We start from the raw sequence: 23,121 nt of genomic DNA, 5'->3' as shown, positions 1-23,121 counted from the left end.
TTTTAGACTTAGTCTAAGTGTCTCAGGTAGTTGAGTTTTTTGTTCGGGCCTAGTCTAAAAGGTCTGATGGCTTTCCTCCTTGTATAAAGACAAATGTGCTGTAAAATATAAATAGAAAAACCATCCTTGTGGAGGGATCTTGGTGTTTTAGGCTCAGTCTAAGTTTCCCAAGTAGTTGGGGTATTTTTTTCCTATTCTGTGAAAAATATTTTGCTGCTTGTGCATTCTCAAAGTGTCTCGTTGGTGTGTGGAGACGATACAAGTGTGATGTTACGTACAAAATTTTGCATTTGTTATCTGTAAAGGGATTCTCATATTCATATACACTCGTGAACTGACTAATTTGTTTTTCTTTTCTATATTTCTGTTGTTTTCAGAACACACAGATGACAACGTCCCAGGCCCTGAGAACTCGCCAGGAACTGTTGGAAGAATCGCGGCTGGAGCAGTTCAAGCTCCCAGCAAAACACACATTTTGTAAGTATTCCTAGGGCTTTCTTTGTATTCTTTGTGAGGCGTTTCAGTGTGGTTTAACCTTTTTGATGGATATGAGTTTACAGAGACATTCACATTGTATCTTGCTTATTAAAACGGCTGTTGTTTTTTTTTTTTTTTTGTGATTGGGTAGATTTGCATGGTTCTGACCCAAAGCAGACTTAGATTTTTCAGCCTCTGTTTTTATGACTGCATTTTTAGGCCCACATTTTTCGGCCTAAAGCTTTAGGCCTACATTTTTAGGCTTACATTTTATAAGTCTACATTTTTATGCCTACTTTTTCAGGCCTGCATTTTTTGGAGGAGATGAAGTGACCACCACTCGGTCCTTTTCTCCAAGTGAGCTGAGAGATCTGCGAAAAGATTTGAGTCGTCGTGAAGGCGAGAATATTTTACCTGGCTGCTCTGATGCTGGGACAACGGGGCAGAAACAATTGAACTGGAAGGTGGCGAAGCCAGGCAGCTGGGGTCTCTGTCAAAAGATTACACCATTGGTAGGGCAATTTCAAGAGAGCCTAATGTCATCAGGTGGGTGTTTTGGTGTAATACACTGAAAACCAGAGCAGAAACGGTGAAATATTCCCATGATATGCATGATCCCGGGTGTTTCATCCGGGGGCCGCTCGGGGGGAATAAAATGCTCGAGGCCCAAAGGGATTCGCGGGAAATTGGTGACGGGCGTTTCAGCTCCGATTGGGTATCGGGGAAACGGTTGGACTCGATGATCTTAAAGGTCTTTTCCAAAGCAAGTTATTTGGGGATTCTAAACCTGGAGGGAATTGGGGGGTAAATTGTGGTGCAGGGGGGAAAAGTGGGGGACGTGTGCCCCCCTGTGGCCCTCCTGTCCTTTCCAGGTCCCCTGTGTCCCCCACCCCCATGTCCCCCGCCACGTCCCCTCTGTGTCCCCTGTGTCCCCCCATCCCCTGTGTCACAGAGGCACCCCGAAAGTTAGTTTTAGGCAGACAACAGGCTCCAAAACAAACTTTTATTCTGGTCAAAAAGGTGCAGCAGATTAACCGGTAAAGAACGGGGTTTTAGCTCTCCAAGAACATGAATGCAGGTTTGAGTATCAGTTGAGGAAATTATTGGGGTGCAGCAAATAATAACAATGGGGATCCACAGTGTGCACACACGTGGCTCACCAAATACAACGCCAGAGCCCCCCCTGACTCCGGGAAAAGTACACACTTGCCTGAATCTGGCAAGGAATTGCTAAAGAAAACACATGTGCTTATATTTAAGCACAGAACACACTCACTTTGCATAAGTGAGAAAAATAAACAGAGACCCGCGATCCTGCGAGGAATTATTTCACTCACCCACACGGGGAGATGAGGGAATCCCGGTCCCGGGAGATTCCCTCCGGCAGCCGTCCTGCCTAAGGGGGAGGGCTCTCGGCGGCAGCATTTGGCCCGTGCTCCGCGATGCCCACAGAGCAGGCAGCCTGTTTCTGAACATGTTGCTGAAAGAGCATCTGGATTTATTCTAGTCAATAACGTAGAAAAATTTCTGTATATCTGTTTTGACAACAGAGCCAAGAAGACCTGGAAGCGCAAAAAAACCAAGAACCGTACGTAGAGCGGAGAATGGGCTGAAGCGAGTACTTCAAATTAATATGTACAGAGATGAAAAAATCTCTAATCACAGTGCTCCCCCAATTTATCTCACAGAAATTTTCATGTATAACAGAAGTTGAATGTATGCGTACCGTGAATAAATAAATCGTTTCTGGATGTGGGTAAAGCTTTGATAGTGTCTCTCACAGCATTCTCCTGGACAAGATGTCCAGCACACAGCCGGATAAACACACAGTGCAGTGGGTGAGCAATTGGCTGACGGGCCGGGCTCAAAGCGTTCTAGTCAATGGGGCCACGTTGCGTTGGACACCAGTCACGAGTGGGTTCCACAAGCATCCATCTCAGTGCCAGCAGTCCTGGCTGTACATACAGACTGGGGCACGAGGTGCTGGAGAGCAGCTCTGCAGAGGGATCTGGGGTTTCTGGGGGCAGTTCTGGGCGCCACAGCATAAAAAGGATCTAAAGCTACTGGAGGGTGTCCAGAAGAGGTTGGTGAAGGTGTGAAAAATGCAGTTGTGATTCGTGCTAAGATGTTCAACGTTTACAGGTATAACCAAATGAGGCACGGACTCTGAACTTGGAAAAGGGAAAGGTGGTTAAGTTCTATGTAAAAAGTTAGGAAACTTCTTTTAGGAAGTTATATTGATAGAGCGAACTAACATTTTAAAGGTTAAGCAACTATATAATAAGGGCCTACTAACAAACTAACATTTTAAACCTCATAATTAATATCTAGTTTAGAGCTGCATGTAACTAATTGTGCTAAATAAAAAAAAAAAACAGGACTTTATTAAATGCCGAGATAACAAGTTTTACAGCACCAGCTGCAACCTTGAGGAGACAAGTTGGCCAAGATTTACAGCAAAAAGGAGGCACCAGTCTGGTTCCAGTCGGTTTGGTAGCTTGGATTCCAGCCAGTTCCTCCTAATGAGCCAAAGGTAAAAAGTCCACTGTGACGAAGCTGAAGGAGCCTTCATCCAAAGAGCCCTAAAGACCCTTCCTCAAATTCACCAAGTGACACCGCGCAGGCGCAACAGGGGAGGGTCAAGGAGGGGAATATGGAAATGGTGATCTGAGACTCATTTTAATAAAAAGCGGGAAAGGTCATGAATATGTATAGACGTTTCTGGGCTCATTATGAATATGTAACACCTTACTGTATTTAAGCACACCTCTTATTGTTTAAAGGTGTGCGTGTTGGGCGCAGCGAATCCCCCGCGCACCCAGCGCTGTTTTGCTTATGCTCTAATGAACACGTGTTTAAGGAATACAAGGAATTGGATTAAATGTTGTTTATCCATAGAAAAAGCGTAAGTTATTTATTTCAAAGGGTTTGGAGAAGAAGCCATCTGAGGAGCAGTTAAAGTCACTTGGTTTGTTCAGCCTGGAGAAGAGAAGACTAAGAGGAGACCTCATCACGTCTACAGCTTCCTCACAAGGGGAGGAGGAAGGGCAGGCGCTGATCTCTCTGGCAACCAGTGACAGAACCCAGGGAATGGCAGAAGATGTGCCAGGAGAGGTTTAGGCTGGACGTGAGGAAAAGGTTCTTCCCCCAGAGGTGCTGGACACTGAACAGGCTCCCCAGGGAGGTGTCACGGCCCCAACCTGACAGTGTTCAACAAGAGACTGGACAACGCCCTCAGACACACGGGTGACTTGTGGGGTGTCCTGTGCGGGGACAGCAGTTGGACTAATGACCCTTGTGGGTCCTTCCAGCTCAGGCCAGTCTGAGCTGAAACGGCTCCCGAACGATCTTTCTCTCCCGCACTGAAGGCGCAGACACTCCGGGACAGCCCGGGCGGGTCTGACACGGCCGGTGCCGCTGCCTGCCCGCCCCGCTCCGCCCCGCCGTGCGGCGCCGCTCCCCGCGGCCCAGCGGCTCCCCCTGGGCCCGGCCCCGGCCCCGGCCCCGGCCCCGTTCCGCCTCGGCCACCTGGCGCTCCCGCTGGGCCCACGGCTCCTCCTTCCCCTCGGTCACGAACACACACGGCACCTCCCGCTGCCCCGCGCCCCGCCGCCTCATGGCCCCGGCCACCCGAGCCCGCCCGCTCCCAACGCCGGACCAGCGCCGGGCGGAACTGCGGCTGCACCGCCCCGCGCTGCCCACGGGAAATGGAGTCCGGCCCGCCCGCCCGCCAGGAGCCCCGCGACGCACCCGAGCGCTGGGGAGGGCGGCCCGGGACAGGACAGGGCAGGGCGGGACAGGGCGGGCGCGGTGGCCTCGGGGCACCTCCCCAGCAGCCGTCAGCGAGGCGGGGGCCTCCCCTCTCGGAGGCGCCCAGCCCGGCCGCGGGCCCCGGGCCGTGGGGAACTCTCGCCGTGGGTTTTGCCCCCGTCAGCACAGGGGCCTCCGGGTGGTTCCCGGGCTCTGCGCCTCGGGATGAACCTCGGAAGCTGTGCTGGGCTGCCCCTGGCTGGACAGCAGGTGCCCACCAAAGCTGCTCTGGCACTGCCCTCCTCAGCTGGGCAGGAGAGAGGAGAGAAACAAAACACTCGTGGCCGAGATGAGGACGGGAGACATCGCTCACCCATCACTGTCACAGGCAAAACAGACTCCACTCGTGGGAATTCATTCATTACCAATCAAATCTGAGTGGAGCCATGAGAAATAAAACCTCAGTCTTAAACCACCTTCCCAACACCCCTCCATCCAAAGAGCTACAGCAAGAAAAATGTTGGGCAGAAGGGTTTTGCTTAAAAAAGGGTCAATAAGGTTTGTCTTTGCAGTATCAAAGGTTTGTTTCTCAGGACTCAGCTCCTTCAGCAAGGGGGTGGGTATTATTTAAGGCCCGGCAAATGGGTTTGTTCCATTCTGCGTTAAAGAAACACTGGGATGGGAGACTCTGCACTAGCCCGATTTTCTGTGATTTACACTGGAGCAATGGAGATGAAGGAAGATGTTCAAGCTGGACGTGTCTCCTGGCGCCATGATGTTGACATCAGGAGCTGGAGGAGCAGCTGGAACTTTCGAAACGTAACATTCTATACTGGCCGGCAACCGCCTTTGTTGACTCGGGTGGCTGCAGGAGGCACCAGCTACTTCATGCTGGTGCCCTTTGCTGACATTCGGCGCCCACAAAATGGGCGAATCCGGGAAAACCTGCCCTTTCCAGCGTTCCCCAAATGCACAGGTAAATGCTGTAGATCTCAGAGTGCTGTGGATCCTGGATTTCTTGATACAGCCGTGTTGACAGGGAGGTCTGTTATGTAACCGTAGAAGCTGATGTGTCTCTCTTGGTCATGGCCACATCTGTAGATGAAATATCGGGTTTTTGGAAGGGGTGGGAAGAGGTAATGATCCCACAGCAGACCGTGTCCTGCTCCATTTAGTCCATTTTTATTGTTCTGCTGACAATAGATGACAACTCTTTTCTCCTGCAGCAGAAGTACAGGCAGATCTGTTTCTGGGAAAAACAACCCTCAGGCTGTTCGAGGATCAGTTGTGCCTTCCAGCACAGCAAGCCTCGAAATATAAATGGACTGTTCCTGCCACCTGATAACAGTGAGTGAAAAGATTTTCTCTACTATTTGTTCATTAGAGTAAGTACATACACAAGAATGTCCTTGCAGTGCTCAGTAATCTCTATGAAGGTTCAAAATGTACCGTGGTAAATCAATGGCGTAGGATCTGCTACCGCAGTGCGTTCAGAGCAAAGAAAGGAATTGTATTGGCGTTTGAATAGTGTTACCATATGACTTTTTGAGCTGTCAGGTTACGGATCTTCGTGTTGCAGGAAAGATGATGTCACAAGTGGTGATTTAGGTTGCTAGGATCCACAGAGTAGAAATGTTGCAGAAATCATTTGCAAGGTTATATAATATCTGAAAATCAAATTACTTTTGGAAAATAAAAAAGCACCATTACGAGTTGGGGTTTTTTTGTTTTGTTTTTTTGTTTTTGGTTGGTTGGTTGGTTGGTTTTGTTTTTTCTCATTCCTTTCTAAGAGGAGCTCTTGGCTTCCAGGAGTCCTGTTAGACAGCTGAACCTGGAGCAGGGAAAGTGTCCAGGGCAGGGCACCAAGACAGGGGTCAGGAATCAGGCAGAAGCTGCAGTGAGAGCAGCGTGACTTGTCACAGATGCAGGAGCAAGGGGCCTAAAATCGAGTTGTTCACGGGCCTGAGCTCCAGAGCTGGAGACAGGTGTCATGAGGAAAGTCCAGAGAGACCTCTGGTCAGAAGCCAATAGCCTTTGTTCCAGAAATTCCCCCAGGGAAAGGCAGCGTGTCCTGTCTGGGTGTGTCGAGCCCCCCAACCCCAGAGAAGCAAGGCAAGAGCTTGGGGCTGTTTCTGTGAGTGCCCGCACTGCTTTCTTTGCAGTTCCCACATCCACAGCAGTGACCCCTGGCAGCTGGGGCTCTCCTAAACAAAACGTAGGCACATTTTGGGTGTGTTGTGAGCCAGAGAAGATGCCCTAGAGGCCCAATGGACATGGGTAACCTCTAGAAGAGCCATGTCCAACAATCGGAACGAGAAAATAGATCCAAACCTTTTTCTTTTTACTGAAAAATGCATACGTTCAAAGTCCATGTGTCCCAGAATAGCATTGCAAACATTTTAACTGCATTTGTCCTTTTTAATACTTAGAAATCCTGTTAAACCAATTTAAGGTGGAGTTGGCTTACACTGTCCGGAGCTAATAATATGCTATTCTGTGCAGTGACACCGTTAACTATCAAGTTAAACTGCTGTATCTTACATTTTCTTGCATGAGATACAACAAATCTGATTTGCAGGAGTGTCACTAAAATAGGTTTAGTATGATACACCATAGTGCTTTATCTGCTCTTTCAGAGGAGTAGGTACCCACGCTTTTTCATACTTTCTGTTGTTGCAAGATGCTCTTTTGCCAAGCTTGGCAGAATAGTTTTCCCAAACGTCATAATCTGCCTATTTAATGATCCCCTCAATATGATAAAGATTTCAAAACTGTACCTGCATGTCTGAACCTGGATTGGATATTCTAGTTCCCTTCTAATAAAATAATGTTCTTTTCTGCAGATGTGCCGTTGCAACAGGGTGGCCAAGAAAGGACTCTGCATCCAGCACATCTTCAAGAATCACTCAGAAACCAAGAGAATATTTCCCTACCAGTTCATGCTCCACTGATTATAAGGCTCAACAATGCTGAAGATGAACAGGACGATGAAGAGGATGATGACAAATAGAACTGTAAAGAGATTCTTGTTTCTTTGACAAAGAAGTAGAATAGGGCCTTTTCTACACTTCACAACTGATTTGTTGTAATAACCACGACCTATTTAGAAAAGAGTTGTTGACAAGTTTTGAAAATAGTTTCCGGGTAGTCCCAAAATGTTGGAAGTGTTGGTCACCAGATGTGAGGCATCATTCTAACTCCTGTGAAATGCCTACCTGTATATTTCAATAGCGTTATCATCCACATACCTCTGTTGTATTAAATCAAGTTTCAAATGTGATCCACAACTCATATGATGTGATCCACAATTCAGATGGCCATCAAATACTCTTCAGACTTTCTCTAAATTTGGGGACACAATTCACTAGATTAATTGAATGTTTATGCATTTATATCTATTTTTTTGTTTTGGTTTTGTGCTTTTTAAAAGTATCTGAACGGTTGACTGTGTCTCACTTAGAGATGAGGGATTCCTGGGGAAGAATGAATTGCACATTCCCAGAGGGTGAGAGGACGACTACCTGTTAGTGCTTCCTGACTCGGTTTCAGTAGGAGTGAGCCCCATGAATTCAAACCCAATAAAAGCCGGGGCTTTGCTGATCTCAGCAGCCTTAACTGAGACAGATAAGGAGCCCTCACATGAGCTCTGAAGATGGTTTTGAATAGTTTCCAATCCACAAGCATTAGCTTATTCCTATGTGTTGTAACTGCAGTTCCATTGTTCTTGGCTATACCTAATATTAAGGAATCATTGTTGCGTCCAGAAGCGGAGCTTACATTTAGAAAAAAACCCACTGTGACCAAGATGAAATTCATGATGGTCCATGATTATTAGGAATTGTTGAAGGTCTTTGTATAGATACCTAGTAATCTTTTAAATCCATTTCCTACAGATGTTTCTAATTGGGTGCCTAAGACTGCTGCAGAAATGGAAGAGGAAAGAACCATAAAGGAAATATGCTATAAAACTGGTAAATACGAAATCAGTCAGTCTTTCCTAAACAGCAATGAAGACAATATACTAAGTATTTTATTTTATTTTATTTTATTTTATTTTATTTTATTTTATTTTATTTTATTTTATTTTATTTTATTTTATTTTATTTTCCTTTTTGGCTGTGTTTAGGAGAGTATTACAGGATCCAGCACCGCCACAAACCCCAATCAACAGAAACTGTGTCTTCAGCTCAGGAAAAGGAAATATTACTCTTGGAAGCTGTGGAGCGAGACTTACAGAAAGGCAAGTAATATCCATCTTCTCAGACAATATTTACCAGTAATATTTACCATTTATTTTTCCCCACATATATACACATACATAGTGTCTCAGACATGGTGACTACCTGTATCGGTTGTGGATGCAAAGGGTAGAAATGGGCTGTAAAACCTACGTGTGCTATCTGGAGATACACAACCATTCCATAAATTGGATCAGATAGGATTCATAAATATCATTCATGCAAAGTGAGGAGTTAAAGAATGAGCAGGTTATTTGTAGCTCGTTCTTTACTTTGGAGCCGTAGCTTTGCTTTAACCTGTGTGTTATAGAATTGTCTTAGAGACCATGAGAGTTGTACATCAGTTGCAGCAGACAGGATCCAAACATCCAAGAAAATACAAAGAAGAATATAAGAGGAGAGGCTAAAGGAAATTGCACTAAACTAATCACTATCTCACAGAGGCGGGAGGAAGAGAATGGCAGTGCCATTCCCTGTGCTCACACACCAGCCGCTCACACATTCTTTCTGTTGCCTCTCCAGGGGATGGTAATACAATTCCTACAACATTTAATAATACAAAAAGAGGAGAGAGCTGGGAAAGGAGAATACCAACAGAGCGTATTCCCAGAAGGGATTATACTAGTTTTAGGATTATACTGCAAAGAAAAATTCCTCTATGCTCATTGCAATTTACGTTTTCCTGTTTAATTTTTGGAAAGAAATGGTTCTGTGGAGTAAGAAACAGATATGTCTATAGTATAATACCCTTAGTCACCAGGTACATCGACATCGGAGGTGAATCTATTATACGAAGTTTGAATCTCCCGCCATTCATTGGTATTTCTGCAATGCTGTTTGTCACCTTATCAGCAATGCCCGTTCAGCTGTTAAAATTATGTGTGGGCCCATGCTGTGAATTGTATCACTGAAGTGCCTTAGGATTGAAGTAATCCTTTTGTAAGCTGAAGTTATTTTGTTACGCCACGTTGTTTTAGTTGTTGGGTTTGCAGGACAACCCGTAGCTGAGCTGACACAGCTGAGACAGAGGCAAAGCGTCCCTCATGTGCAAGGGGTGAGAAATAAGCACCGGCAGAGAGGAACATATTCAGGGTTGTGGTTTTGTTGCTGAGTTCTCTTGTAACAACAGGCAGCTCAGGCTCAGAAGTTGTCACCCTGTGCTTTGGAGTCTGTATCCATTGGGCTCCCACTGTGACTTTGGAAAAGGGTTTATTCCCCCTGTGACACACACGCAAATTACATCCAGCTTTTCACTCTCAGTTCTTACAAATGTCTGTGTGGATTAAAGCCAATGTTTGTAATCTTTAACTGTAAACCCTAGATACAGTATTCATGAACATGTTCTGATTCATCATGGGAAGTGTCCTGAGCCAGAACCAGTCAAAGCACTTGTATGAGTTCAAAGTGCTGTTGGTCTTTGTCTTTAGAGTCAACTTTGGAGTTTTGTCACAATTTCCTGTGCCAGAGGAAATACAGCCACTTTTGCTTTCCTTTTGAGGAACGATACTCTCAGAATAATTAACGTGTAAAAGCATGTTCCGCCCAAGAAGACCTGTGTATGAAGTGGGAGATTAGGCTTTCAAATCACCATAGAGTATTTGGAGAAGAAAATGGTGCGTGTTTTTTTAAGAAAGTGAATATGTGTTATTTTAATCCCTCAGCAACAAACCACAGTGAGCTGGTAAATAAGCATCACTCCAAAGAAATAAAGAAGAATAAATGGATTCCTGAGGAGCCAAGAAATTCACCTAATACAGTACCAGGAAATCGTATTTTGAGAAAACAGTTGGCTTATTCATTTTCATTTACCAAACTGTTAGATGATCTAGCACTACCCAGCTAAATCCTGTTCTTAGTGGACAATCCACATTTGGATAGGACTCTCCATAAAGAACATGTTGTTTTAATCTTGTCTTCCAGCCTCCAGGCTCCTGCAATATCTCAAAATTTGAGTAACTGCACAGCATTATAAAGTTTGCTTTTTTATTTTTAGGCTTTAACACTTCAGACCCCAGAGGAAAACCAAGTTACCAGCCAAGGAGTCAAAGGAAAGATGATGAACCTGCTTCTTATGTTCCTCGTGGGAGAGCAGCAGGAAGAAAAACATATTGCGATTCTTCAGAACCTCGCAGGTCAGCGTATGTTTTCTACCGCACTGTGGACGTCACCCAAGAACCAAAGTTCAGTGGATCCACAGGTGGGCTTCTGCTTAACCAGGATTCTTAAAACACCTCAAATGTGCCTGTCTGTATGGTGCTACTTTCTTTTTTGTCCCTGCAGGTTCATGTGAAGTCATTTATGCCCAAATATGGTCAAGACTAAATTTGATCCAGCATAATTTTCATAAGTAGATTGCAGCAGTATCCACAGTCAGAAATGTAAAGCTTTTTTAAGCTTTATAATTAGTCCGACACTGTATTCATGACCAATAATTTAGTCATCTTCATAGAAGAAATTCATTTATTTCCCCAGAAGGAGGAATGAACACAATGTTCTTCACAAATATATCGATCCCGTCTTTTTACAGTATTTTGAATGTGATGAATTCTTTAAAAATATTTAGTAAATCTCAGAGCAGTCCACCTTTCTCTTCCCATTTTACTCTAACTATTGGAAGGTGTAGTTCTGCGGTAGAATTTCAGTTTCCTTTGGGAAATCCTTCCTGTTCAACATCTCTCCTCCCAGCAGGGGATGAAGGAATGACCTTGCTTTGCATGGTGTTTTTCTACAACTGGGATTTCACTGGTGTTTTGATTGTGATGGTTTGTTTTGGCTTCATACCACCCCATAAACTGAAGCAGAAGTGCTGAATTTCTGCTGCATTCTGGCCTGAACTGAGAGGAAGCAAAAGTGGCCATTTGTGTGAGCAGGAAAAAAGGAAGAAGAGGCAAAGCCACATCTTCCTGCAGAGTAGTAGGGGCCGGTGAAGAGCCCTGTGGGTACTTGATACTGACACTTGCCTCTTGAAGTTCTGTCTGCAGTTGGAGGTGGGCTTATCTATCAACCAGTGCCATTACAGTTTTAGCCTTGTTGTTTGTAATACTTTGTGATGTTCACAAATGCTGCCCATATCCAGCACGTGTCTAAATGCTACAGACAAAAAACTCATTCCTAGTTCAGCCCAAAGGTCTCCTTCGGAGCACATCAGTCTTCTTGGGCTCAAGAATGGATGTTTCAGAGGTCCACATACCACCTGTGCGGTACAGAGAAAGGCAGGTAGTCAGCACTTAGAGGACAGTAGTGGATAAGGGGGTTGTGTTCACAGCTGCACTCCAGACAGTCTGAAAACAGAGATACATTCAGAGAAAAGGACAGAGATGTTTTCCCAAAGCAATTCTTCCATTGAGTGCTTTGAGGTTTTAGGTACTATGATGACATGCATCTTGAAAACACCATCGATTTGATCAGATAGGATTCATAAATATCATTAATGAAAAGTAAGAAGCTAGAGCAGGTAATTTGTAGCTGTTTTTTTCCTTTGGAGCCATAGCTGTCTTTAACCTATTACGCAGTTTTCTTAGAGATCATCACAGTTCCACGTCAGGTGCTCAAGTTACACTAGACAGGATCCAAACAACTAACAAAAGAGAAAGAAGAACATAAAGCGAGAGGTTAAAGGACATGATACGTATCACTATCTCACAGAGGCGGGAGGAAGAGAATGGCAGTGCCATTCCCTGTGCTTACACAGCAGCAGGGCACACATTCTTTCTGTTGCCTTTCCAGGGGATGGTAATACTTGTGCAGCACTTAACAATGCAAAGAAAGGAGGAGAGAGTTCAGGAAGGAGAGTTCCAGCGGAGCGTATTCCCAGAAGCAACTGGCGATCCTTCGACAATGGAGGTAATATACTTTGGCATCAGCTTCTCATTGCTGAACACCTTATTGTAAATAAAACAACTGAAGAGATTTGAATTGGGTTGTCCACAAAAAAACTTTGTTTTTTTGGTCAATCTTGTTTTCAGCCTCTAGGACCTTGTAATATGTCAAATTCTGAGTAACAGCACAACATTTCTGTACTTCTGTTTGCTTTTTCACTTTTAGGAATTCACTCTTCAGATCCCAACGGAAATTACCAACAAAGGCGTAAAAATAAGGATGATGAAACTGCTTCTGCTGTTCCTTATGTGAGAGCTGCCAGCAGAAAGACTGATTCTGATTCTTTGGAACCTCGAAGATCAACATATGTTTTCTACCGCACTGTGAATGCCACCCAAGGACCAAAGTTCCGTGGATCTACAGGTGGGTTTGATTGTGATTGATTTATTATTTTCAATATTTAGTATTATTTTTTATCTTGGAAACTCATGGAGGTTGGTCTCATCCAAACTTCTGATATCTATTTATTGTCAATTTTTGTTATTTTTGCTATTATTGTATTGTATTATTGTATTTTTATTATTTTTTATTATTTTTTTATATTTTATTATTTATTGTATATTTTTAATGTTGGACAGGGGACTGAATTCATTCATGGCGATATTTTCATTCATCTTTTTTCCGTCTTTCCACTGTCCTCTTGATAGGATGTACTATGTCATGAATTTGACAAGAGCCTACAGGTGGGATTCCAAGTCCTGTATCTTTCTTTTTGGAAATCTGTTTCAGATGTGACCATAATTTTACATCTTTCACTCTATTTTTAACTATCTAATCTGTCACTTTATGTAGAAATTTAGTGGTAAATCATTTCAATAATCATAAGTGAAGAAAGTTATTTCATCTTACCAGTTTCAGTCATCTCGCTTAAGCTGAGTTGAATCTCCATCTTGAGATGCCTCCCTATCTCGAATTTTCAATAAAAGGAACCTCCTTAAGAGAGTTTCTCTGCTATGTTACCATGAATACAGTTAAATTAAATGAATCTCAACATCACTGCCACATCTTGGCATTAATACTTGTGTGTATTTGGTTTGGGGTTGTTTGTTTTCTTTTAATGTTTGTTTGGCTAAATGCAGACAAATTGGTGCAGAGATTACAGAGAAAACATTATTAATTTTTGCCATAACAACCACCATTACCACTGTTGCCAATTTTCTTTTCAGCAGCACCTGAGCCATATGGTGGGAAATGCTCCAAACCAAAGAATCAGCTTGACACAAATAGAAGATTTTCGACCCAAACGGAAAGCTATGGTAATGCTTACCTGTTGTGTTTAAACTGAAAATTGTAGGATTATTTTGCAATTAATGATTTGAAATAATGTAATTAAGATGGAATTCATAGAAAACAAGAGAATTCATATTTTTAGCCAAATTTCACAGAAAACAGTCACTGGGCAGCTTACTCTGATGCACAGTCAGCTGCCCAGCACAAAAACATCCCATTGCCTTATATCGAGTGTTTGCACAGGCAGGGATAAAAGAGGAGGTTGGATTATGGATTTGTTTAATTGAAAAGCAATTGGTGCCTTTGGGAAGATTTTCAACACAAGAATATTGACTTTGTTCAAGGCGCAGGTGTCCGTGGCAGAATCGCCTCCTTTGGGAGATCCCGTGAGCTTGAGGAAACGCTGCAAGATTACACATGATCTATAAAGTGCTGGAGAAAGTCTGTATTTAACACTGGCTTGTATTTCAGAGATGATGTATGATTCACTTGATGCTTTCATTGATACTTCAACTGACAGAGTATTTAATTCACATATCAGACTCAGAGAGTCTTTCCTGAAATTGGAGCTGAAATTAAGAAACAATGTTTATGTTTAATCCACAGACAAATATACTTCAGGATTTTACAATGCACCACGTTGGAGGAAAAGAAATCCACGTGAAAATGCATACTGTAAGTGTAAAACAACCATTCGGGTAACTGATAGATATTTTTACGATTAATTCTTTTTTGCAAAAGCAACATCTCTCCCCACCTAGAAAATGGAAAATTGGCCTTAAAGCTTTTGCTGCCAAAATCCACGGGATTCCAAGCAATTCTGAGTCATTTGAAAGAACAGAGAATACTTTGTTTGTTTGCAGACATGTAATTTTGACTGTATAACTAACCCGTGATGTCTGATGTTTTACAGTGTTCCTGAGATGAAAGCAAAGCATTGGAGTCTCTATCTCATGTCCCTTGTAGGAATGGCCAGAGCCTTGGTCTGCACTCCGTGCTTCATTGCGACGCTTCCTTCTTATCTCCCATCTCCGTGTTCCCCACAGATGTTACGGGGACTTTGCTCTGCAGTTGCGCAGTTTGAAATGTGGACTAGCAGAGTGTCCTTATAGTTCTTGCAAGCTTGGCCTTCTGGCTTTCACTGAAAGTTCTCCCCTGAAAGGGCAAAGAGGTGAAGTCTGAACGCTGTTGAGCACGGCCCTTTCTTGAGTTCATCGTTTCACTGGTACTCTGTTCTATAGCAGATGGTCAGTAGCACTTTTTGTGGATGGTCCCATTAGTTTTTGGAGAGTAGGAGCTTGCTCTAGGAGATCAGTCCAAAGCGGGTGGCTCAGAAAAGTGCAGCTTTGTGACTTTGTGTTTCAAAGCCCAGGTGACCCAGCTGTCAGGATGAGTTTACCCAGGGCAGTTCCATATTCTGTGTTAGGCCTTCTGATTCCAGTCTGAGATACAAATTCCGTTGAGGCACCATATAGATACAACCAACCTAAAACCACCTTGTGAAATCCCTCCACCAGGTTTGCTGCTGTATTTGGGTTCTTTGTGCAAGTACCACACCTGCTTGGGAAGGTTTGAGAGGAAAAATACTTGAGCAGGACATTTTCAAGCACGGGTGAATTACAGTAGGATGATTGTTTTTCCCTGTTGCGTCTAGAACTGTTGAAAGTTTAATTTTTAAAATGTTTCTCAAACAGTCTATAGTTTTGCTCTAATGAATTATGTACAAAAGGTTATGTATATCTATTTTTACAGAGCCAAGAAGACTTGGAAGAGAATAACAAAGGAGAACGATATGTAGACATGAGAAAGAGACGAAATGAGTGTGTTAGTTTACAAGAAAAATCAACTGGAAAATCTAAAGATAAAAAAGTGGCAAATTCAAAAAATAAGGTGCAGGAAGTACACTGTAACATTTCAGAACTGATAGAAATGGAAATTTAAAAACTATGCTCTGGATGGTCACATATAAAAGTCTTCAGTATATTCAGTAAATTTTATCTTATGAAAATTTGATAATTGAAATTATTTTTACAGACTACTTTTTAATGCACAATTAATAAAAGGAAAAGATACTATGAGTTTTACTTTGGACTTTCAGAGGACTTTTAATGCCAACAGCAACACTCGTGCATTCTAGAAAGTAATTGTTTCCGTGTGAAAGCCGGATCCTTAGATGGTTCAGCTGTTTGCTGGCTGTTCGAGGGCTCAGTCTGAGTTGGATCTGGAGATTTTGCCACTTGAGCAGGGCAGCAGAACTATGTGATGAACTAAATGAGCTGTGCAACAAAACTTTCAGAATTAACTGAAACATGCTGTACACACACTTTAAAGCATAAAATATTTCATTTTTACCCCAATCCACAAAAAGGGCTGCAACTACAGGCCTGGCAACTCCAGACCTGTCAGCCTGACCTCGGTGCCTGGCAGCGTTATGGAGCAGATCATCCTGAATGCAATCACACAGCACCTTCAGGATGGACAAGGGATCAGACCCAGCCAGCATGGGTTTAGGAGGGGCAGGTCCTGTCTGACCAACCTGATCTCCTTTTGTGATCAGGTGACTCACCTGGTGGATGAGGGGAAAGCTGTAGGTGTGGTCTATCTGGACTTCAGCAAAGCCTTTGACACTGTCTCCCATAATATACTCCAGCAAAAGCTGGAAGCCCGTGGCTTGGACAAGTGCGCTCTCTGCTGGGTTAAGAACTGGCTGGAGGGCCGGGCCCAGAGAGTGCTGGTGAATGGGGCTGCATCCAGCTGGCGGCCAGTCACTAGTGGTGTCCCCAGGGGTCAGTGGTGGGTCCAGTCCTGTTTAACATCTTGATTGATGATTTAGATGAGGGGATTGAGACCATCATCAGCAAATTTGCTGCTGACACCGAGTTGGGAGGGAGTGTGGGCCTGCTGGAAGGCAGGAGGGCTCTGCAGAGGGATCTGGAGAGACTGGAAAAATGGGCCGATTCCAATGGGCTGAAGTTCAACAAGGCCAAGTGCCGGGTCCTGCACTTTGGCCACAACAACCCCCTGCAGCGCTCCAGGCTGGGCACAGAGTGGCTGGAGAGCAGTCAGGCAGAAAGGGACCTGGGGGGACTAATGGACAGGAAGCTCAACATGAGCCAACAGTGTGCCCAGGTGGCCAAGAAGGCCAACGGTATCCTGTCCTGGATCCAAACTGTCGTGGTCAGCAGGACAAGGGCAGTGATCCTTCCCCTGTGCTCTGCATTGGGGAGGCCACACCTGGAGTGTTGTGTTCAGTTCTGGGCCCCTGAGGTCAGGAAAGAGATTGAAGTGCTGGAGCGGGTCCAGAGAAGAGCAACGAGACTGGGGAAGGGACTTGAACACAAGCCCTATGGGGAGAGGCTGAGGGAGCTGGGCTTGTTTAGTCTGGAGAAGAGGAGGCTTAGAGCTGAGCTCAGCACTCTCTAGAACTACCTGAAGGGCAGTTCTAGCCAGGTGGGGATTGGTCTCTTCTCCCAGGCAGTCAGCAATAGGACAAGGGGCCATGGGCTTCAACTCTGCCAGGGGAAACTGAGGCTGGAGATGAGAAAGCAATTCTTTGCAGAGAGAGTGGTCAGGCATTGGAATGGCTGCCCAGGGAGGTGCTGGACTCACCGGCCCTGGAGGTTTGTAAACTGAGATGCACATGAAGGCACATGGTGCCATGATCTAGTGAATGGACTGGAGTTGGACCAAGGGTTGGACTGGATGATCTCTGAGGTCTTTTCCAACCCAGTCCATTCTGTGATTCTGTGAATTATCTTCAGTTTTAAGAAAAAAAACAAACTAAAGTGTACTTCTGGGTGAGGATGGACCAGGCTCGGGATCAGTACCAGGGGTGCTGCAGGAGCAGCTGTCTCCCAGCAGGGACACACCGGGGGGACCTGTCGACCTCAGCACCCCTGGGCCCCACCATGGCCCAGTTCAGCAGCCCTGGGCCCGAGGGCTCAGCCCAGGGACAGCCCCACAACCAGGGTCACAGCGGTTCCTGCTGCTGCCCCGAGGGTCACCAGCCCCAGGCAGCCCTGAGCCAGAGTGCAGTGTCTGAGCTGGGCTGAGCTGGAAGGGGCTGCAAAACAGCTCAAGAGGAGGTGATGGAAGAAGGTGCCGTGTGTGTGGCACCGGGGATGAACTGACACCCTCCGTTTGGTATCCGGATCCGTGCTGGGCTTGCACATGGACTAAGCCCCAGCTCAGAGCACAAATCGCTGTTCCCAGCCCTGGGTGCCAAGCGCTGGTCCTGCTCTCTCCTCCCCGGTGCGGCCCGAGCACACGACTGCCCTGCCTGCTCCTGCCTTGGGGCTTGGGGAGCTCGGGTCAAAAGGAAAGACAGACTCGTGTGGTTATGGGATCTCTTAAGTGTCCTGAGATTGCTTCGCTAATCACTCTGTAACAGTTCCTGGGATATAAACACAACATGTGCCCAGAGAGGCAAAGAAGTCCATGAACCAACTTTCCTATTAAGGTTTCCTTCTTACAAAAAAACACACTTCCATTTTCGCATCGGCAACAGACTGAAAGATGGAAGCTGAAGCAGCATCTGCCTCTTGTGAAAACAGGTAACAACAGATGATTCCACTCAGTCGATCCTTAGTTGCTTCCTCCACAGGAAACCTGTCCATTAATTTAATCTTTGGTGTACAGGCAGGGCCTTGCTGATGTTCCTGTGTAGGCAACAAGTGTGTGGATGTCAGGCTTTCTGCAGATTTGTTATGGAGTTTTCCTGTTTTCCCTAATAAGGAAAATCTTTCTGTGTACTCCTGAAGTCTCCCATAAGCTGGTGGGTTTAGAGAAGGACGGGGAGCTCCAGTGAGCTCAGGGAGGACCAGTCAGTGTCACAGGCAAAGCAGAATGGAACTCGACTGGGTGAAAACTAATGGAATTTATTGATAGATGAAACTGCCGTGTCTCCCCCATCTTTGGGCGGATCACCGTGCACCCTGAACCGATACAGGCAGGTGTAGTCCGGGTGGCCCCAGTTGCTCAGCACTTGCAGCCTGATGTAATTCACGACCCCAGGGAGCTCGTTCTGCAATGACAAGAAGAAATGAGTCGCCTTTTCCTCTCTGGCCCGTGAGCACTGACAGAAGTGCCGCAGCGACGGCCTCGATCAGCAGCTTCCTTCCTGCTGCCCCGCGGGGGCTTTGACCTGTCGTGGTCAAGGCGTTCTTATCCTGCTCTACCCCATTGGGCCATGAGAACAGCCAAGGAAGAAGCAGCGACCAGATGCCTCAGCAAATACACTGGAAAGTTCTCGCCTGCTTTGGGGCACAGGCTTCCACAGTCAGAAGAACCAGGGCTGGTGTCAGTATAATGTCTCGTTGCCTTCTCTAGAAAGCCATGGAAACAGAATGGCCTCCCTGTCTCTGCTCACTGCCAGCACCACTGAGCCCTCAGGAAGCCCAGTATTTCTGGTCTTTAACTGCCAGAACAGCAGTCGTGCATCCTACGGGATGTGGGCGCTTGTGTGCACTTGGGGTCCAGACAGTCAAGCTGATTCCAGCTTCAACTGTGGTGCTTCTAAGCACTGAAGTTTAAACACAAAATGAAAGAAAAGACCAGCAGTCCAGACATCTGCCACCAGGAAGTTGAAGCAGAAGAAAGGCCAGCGTGGCACACGCTCAGGTCAGGGCTGCCTGTACCCTTTGGCAGGGAAGCCTCTCCCCATCCAGCCGCATTTCTCCTCCTCTCCTGGAGGTAACCTGAGGATCACAAATCCCCCTTGGGTTGGAAGCCAAAAAGGTTTAAGACCATGCACTGTCTGGCTCCTTTTCCCTGTGGCTCCTGGAGTAGCAGCTTGCCTCAGAAGCCTTTTTTTGAGTGGTACATTGAATAAAAGAGGAATACGATGGGAAGGAAGCAACAGCAAGGAGCCTGTTTCTTCTGAGAGACAGAAGAAAGCTTCAGGCCACAACAATCTTTGACCCATCTTCATCCCCTGCTTAGAAATGCCGTGCAACCCCAGCCCCCCACACTCGAGAAGTCACTTACGTAGACAGCAAAGTCCTTGGGAGCTCCAGAGATACTTTCTCCATGGAACGCTGTCTCTGAGACATGGTCCATGGTGACGGCTCTGGGAATGACCGGCATGGACAGCTTGATGAAGACGTGTCCTTGACTTCCTGGGAAGGGCCAGCAGTTGCCAGGATGATTTTCTGGCTGAAAGGACAAGAAACACTCAGCAAGGAGACACAGGAGGAGAGCAGGTCCATGTGAGAAGGAGGCAGGAGAAGAAGCTTCGAGGAGCAAAGACAGGGGAAGGCAACTCTGAGCAGCATGTGTGGTTCATTCTCCTGACCTTTGTTTTACTGCTTCTTGGTGTTCCTACCTCCAGAATCAGCTCAGGAGTCCTCATGTAATCCATTATCGACAGGGAATACAGGAACACCTTTGCTTTGTCAGTCCGGAGGGATGGAGAAGTCCTGGAAAGAATGACGGCAGCCCCTGGAAATTAAAACATGAGCATGATCACCAGGCAGTGTCAGGAGGAATATTACACTGTTGACTTGAAAAAGGCTTCTCAGTTGTCATCCATGTCCTACAGTGGGTTCCCCTTTGTCTTGATGGCATGACCCCTCTGTAACTGATAGCAAGGAGTCATCAAACTGTCGTATTTGGCCATGGAAATAGGCAAGACTGTGAACCACCTTTCTGTGCTTCCCATGGGGTCTGGACTGTTACAGGCTCTGTCAGTGGGAGCACTTTTAGGGCCCATCTTGTCAATCCAGACAGGAAGCGCGTTGGAACTGGTTTGTATGTAAAATGTCACGGCACCTGCCGATTTGAGGTCATAATCCGGCATCAGGACGTGGATTTCCTCCAGCTTCTCCAAAGCTTGATTGATGATCTCCTGAACAGCCTGGGAAGGAACACAAAGGAGAGCGCCTGTTAGAAGGAAAAGGAATGGGGCAAGCAGCTCCCCTGCAAGGCCAGCCAAGGTGAACGGGGACAAGGCCCATCTCAGATGGAAGGAACAACCAAATTGCCTGGAAGCCTCCCAGGTTTGCTCTGCTCTGATTGACGGGATCAGAAAGGGGGGGCTGCTCACTCCAGTGCTCTGAATGCTGGAGCTGCGGGAAGGGGCTTTTCCTGTGGAGAGGCCCCAGGCCAGGCAGCATGGACAGACAAGCCTTCCGGGCATGAGATAGGACTGGCTTAACTCTGGACCTCTGAGACCGTTCTTTCTTTACAGAACTCCCTTGAGGAGGGCCACAGATCTGGACGCAGTGGAAGGTGAGACCCAGACAGCTGTCATTCCTGTCACGTTCTCCCTTCCCCATAAGGAAGTGTGGAGCAACAGGGAAAGGAAGCGTGGCCATGACAGCACTTGTTCCAGCAGCACCAGCCTGTTGGCTGTGACAGGGAATGGAGTAGGATACGTGCTGGAGGGAGGATAAAACCCCTGAGCAGATCCTTCTGCCTTGTGCCCTTACCCGTCCGGTAAATCCTGGGACCTTTGCCTGCTTCAGTCCTTCTTGTAGAGCCAGCTCAGCAACATCCTTTGCACTCCAGCGCAGATGGTAAAGCTGTTCTTGGAGCTTATACAGCTGGACTGGCAGGGGCAGGGTTTTGCTCACGTCTTCTAACCCGCCTGTGGTGCTCCAGAGGCTTTCTGTGCTGAACCACCCCACGTGGTAAACACCTGTCAGACACACACCAGAGCTTAGGACCTGGTCTAAGGCTGGGCTATGCCTCGGGCTGCCCGCTCCCCTTTCTGTGTCTCTCCCAAGTGCCATAGTTGTCTCTCCTCTTGTTGCCTTTGACAGTGGCCATCATGGCGTACAGGCTCCGCAATAGATGGACGTTCCCTGCCCTGGACTGTGCTCCTTGTCCTGCAGAAGATTCTCAGCCCCTGGGGCAGGAGAGCTCAGCCACGGCCTCTCCCTGGGCTGAAGAGAACTGGCTCAGCCCTCCTGGGGAAGGCAACTCAGCCCTTCCTCACCCACACCCGTCCCGCTGGAGCAGGGACTGGCACAGCTCTGTGGGGACGTTCTGCTCTTGGCTGAGCTCCTCTGCTCACAGCGGAACAGGGCTGGATGGAGCCCCGAGTACCTCCTAAAGGACCGCCCTCAGGTTGGAGATCTGCAGAGACTCACCAAAAGAGCATAAACCAAGGAGAAGCACCAGGATCACTGCCTTCAGCGCTTTCATTTTCCTGTAGAGCAGCAAGGAGGAAAAGGCTGGTGAAGCTGATGCTACCCGTGCAGATCAGCAGCAGACCGGAGAGCAGCAGCAGGGACTGCAGCCCTTGAGCCTGGCGTTCCTGCCGTGTGCATTGGCTTGGTCCTGCACCAGCTCCAGTCACTGCTGGAGGTGTCACCAGCTGCACCAGTGGGGGATTTGTCACAGCAACGATGGTTTCCTCAGGGACAAAGGGCTCAAGATGGACGCTGGACTAAGAGCAGGAAGTGCAACAGGACTTGTGTCCACACTTCACATCTGTGAGGCTGGAGAGGGGTTCTTTGGAAATGGAAGGGACATAACAAACGCCTGTTTCTCCTGCCGAACATCTGATCGGCACTTGTGCTGCTCCAGTTCTCCACCCTCTCAAGAGAAGGTTCAGCCTGTGCCCCTACAGTTCAACAGCTGCCAGGGGGGTGTGTGTCTCCCCTCTCGCAGCGTTTCTTTAGCAGACGGGTTATCTCTGGCCCTTCTCTTGGCAGAACTGCAGACAAATGCAGACTGGAAAGAGGGAGGGAGGGCTGAATGTCAATGCGTGCTGGCAAGCAACGGGCAACCAAGGAAGCACCAAAGAAACACTCTGGTGTCTGGGCCCTGCTGCCCTGAGCCTGATCTGCCAAGACACAGCACACACTGCTCTGCAAGGGGGAAATTCCTCCTGCCTGTTCCAGGAGGCTCTCAAAAGGCTCACAGCGACACTCATCAGGAATAACAATCCCCTTTTATTCTCCTAGAGAACTCCTTGCAGCCCTCAGAGGATCTTGAGCTCCTTTCCTGAGGCAGAGCCCTGGTGAGGAGCTGACCAGGTTTCCCAAGGAAACCTCCTCTGTCAGGAACACAAGTCAGACCCACGGCCAACAGAGGACACGCTGGTGTCCTCCTGGTCCCAGTGGAGAGGAAAACCAAGCAGGCTCAGGGACAGAACACACCCTGCAGAGCACAACACAGGACTCAGCTGAGCTCTCACAATTACTGCGGCAGGCTGTGTCTGGGCCACCCCCTGGGACTCTCTCTGTCCCATCCAAAATGGACCTGTCCCTCATTCTGCAGAGATCAAAGGCTTCTGGGCCCAGCCCTTGTGTTCATGAAGAGACTGAAAGGCGGCTGCTGCCTTCCAGCAGCTCCAGACCGAGTTCGCAGGCTGCCCTCGTGTTCCTCTCCTGTCCACCCTCCACCCACCCCAGCTGACGAGGTGGAAAAAAAACACCTGGGGAAAGGGGAGGAGGAGTTTTCAAACATACCCATTCAGACGTTCAGCCGTCTCCGTCTGTCTCTTGGTACCTGCTGAGGTGCAGGTAACAAGCATCTCGCTCGCTCAGAAGTGAGCCAAAAACTCTGTGATCTCAGTTCCCTGAAGATCGAGAGTGACCAA

The 23,121-nt window shown here is 46.9% G+C and overlaps 3 long non-coding RNA genes across 3 annotated transcripts; 2 read left to right on the top strand and 1 right to left on the bottom strand.

Annotated features, from left to right (window-relative positions):
- Positions 1 to 4,912: 4,912 nt before the first annotated feature.
- On the top strand, positions 4,913 to 7,235 carry LOC135576264 (uncharacterized). Its single transcript, XR_010467847.1, has 3 exons — positions 4,913 to 5,203; positions 5,454 to 5,574; positions 7,071 to 7,235. It is a non-coding gene; the product is annotated as an uncharacterized LOC135576264 (long non-coding RNA).
- A 3,158-nt stretch (positions 7,236 to 10,393) lies between these two features.
- Positions 10,394 to 12,696, top strand: LOC135576263 (uncharacterized). The gene is made up of 3 exons (XR_010467846.1): positions 10,394 to 10,662; positions 12,192 to 12,308; positions 12,510 to 12,696. It is a non-coding gene; the product is annotated as an uncharacterized LOC135576263 (long non-coding RNA).
- An 8,381-nt stretch (positions 12,697 to 21,077) lies between these two features.
- On the bottom strand, positions 21,078 to 23,121 carry LOC135576262 (uncharacterized). The gene is made up of 3 exons (XR_010467845.1): positions 22,991 to 23,121; positions 21,665 to 21,723; positions 21,078 to 21,210 (listed from the first exon to the last, which is right to left on the bottom strand). It is a non-coding gene; the product is annotated as an uncharacterized LOC135576262 (long non-coding RNA).

Source organism: Columba livia, chromosome 24 (assembly GCF_036013475.1).
Source record: "Columba livia isolate bColLiv1 breed racing homer chromosome 24, bColLiv1.pat.W.v2, whole genome shotgun sequence".
In the NCBI taxonomy this organism is placed as follows: Eukaryota; Metazoa; Chordata; class Aves; order Columbiformes; family Columbidae; genus Columba; species Columba livia.
Note: the sequence above shows the minus strand (reverse complement) of the source record. Positions and strands in the feature narration are given on the sequence as shown.